Raw genomic sequence first — 1,434 nt, forward strand, 5'->3', positions numbered from 1 at the left:
GGGGAGAAGGAGATGCCATCTGACATATTAATTGAGAAAACCGATAACATGAACAGAAAGATAATGACAAGGGATTGAACCGCGATGTTCCTGGGCCAGTCTCTCCAGCTGTCTCCACGTTTTCCCCGACCTCCAGTGTGTTCTCTGCCACCTCTCAGCGCCACGTGTTCTTTGGTCGACCTCGTTTCCTTTCCCCTTACCGACTCCGTCATAAGTCATCTCGTGTCCCGCTCGCTCATGTGGACTTCTGCAGTTTCAAGCTGTGTAATGCTTTTACCAAACTGAAACTGATACGGGATTCCATATTGAACATCTTCTTGCTTAGAAAAATGTTATGCGATTTGGCATAACTGAAAGAAAAGGAGTTGATTTTTCAGTAATCGAGTTTTTAGTTAACAAGGAATGCGCTTCCTCTAGCCATTGACCGGTGTGATTAAGAGAGGGTAGTGGTTTTGGTGTATTGATTATATACGAGGCTTTCATTCCTCAAGATGGCTCATTAAATAAACAAGACCCAAAACAATCCACCCAAAAACCAAACCGGTTTTCAGGTGCCCAGGTGTGCTTTGCTCCATCTTTACTGTCAGACATCTGCCGTCCTCATCAGCACTCCACCCCCCTCCCCCCTTTTTTTTCCTTCTTTTTTTAAAAAGTCTGTTACTCTCTTATAACATTCTTTTTTTTTTTTAAAGTCTGTTACTCTCTTATAACACCTAATCTTTAGTTCTTAATGTAGGATCTTATTGTGTTGTAAGTGCCATAAAACACTTTAAAAAACTAAACAAAAACGAAACTGTTTGATTTTCCTTGCCCCCTTTTTTACTCTCGAAAGTCTATCGTCTTAATCTTACCTCCTCCAATCTTGGCACTGAATGATCTGATCATGTTGCTGGTGCCGTAAAACTCTTACCTAAAACAAAAACAAAACTTGCTGACAAAAAAAAAAATGTCCGAACCTGTTGGTCCAAGTTGAAGAGGTGTTCTCTGTGCATGTGGCGACCGCGGAATGGAAGGAGAGAACACAGAGGTCTCTCCCAACTGTTGGGCGCGAGATGCTGAGTCCGGGCGGTGTCGGCGGGCCGCGCGTGTGGGCAGCGGGAAGTAAACAGTGCAGGCGTACCTCGAGGGTGTGCCTCGTCGACATGTGTGTTTGTATAGCTCACGTCCCGTCTTTAAAGTCGCCTCTTGTGTTGTCTCTGTCATTCTCTCGCTCTCTAGGTCTTCTAACTCTGTCTGTCTCAGTGTCTGACTGTCTGACGCTCGTCTCTCTCTCTCTCTCTCTCTCTCTCTCTCTCTCTCTCTCTCTCTCTCCCCTCTCTTCTTTCTCTCCCCTCTCTCTCTCTCTCGCTTTCTCTCTTTCTCTCTGTCGCTCTCTCCATCTCTCGATCTCTCTCCTTGACATGCACATATCTCTCAGAGAGAGAGGGGGAGGGA

This window comes from Aplysia californica, unplaced genomic scaffold, assembly GCF_000002075.1.
Source record: "Aplysia californica isolate F4 #8 unplaced genomic scaffold, AplCal3.0 scaffold01092, whole genome shotgun sequence".
In the NCBI taxonomy this organism is placed as follows: domain Eukaryota; kingdom Metazoa; phylum Mollusca; class Gastropoda; order Aplysiida; family Aplysiidae; genus Aplysia; species Aplysia californica.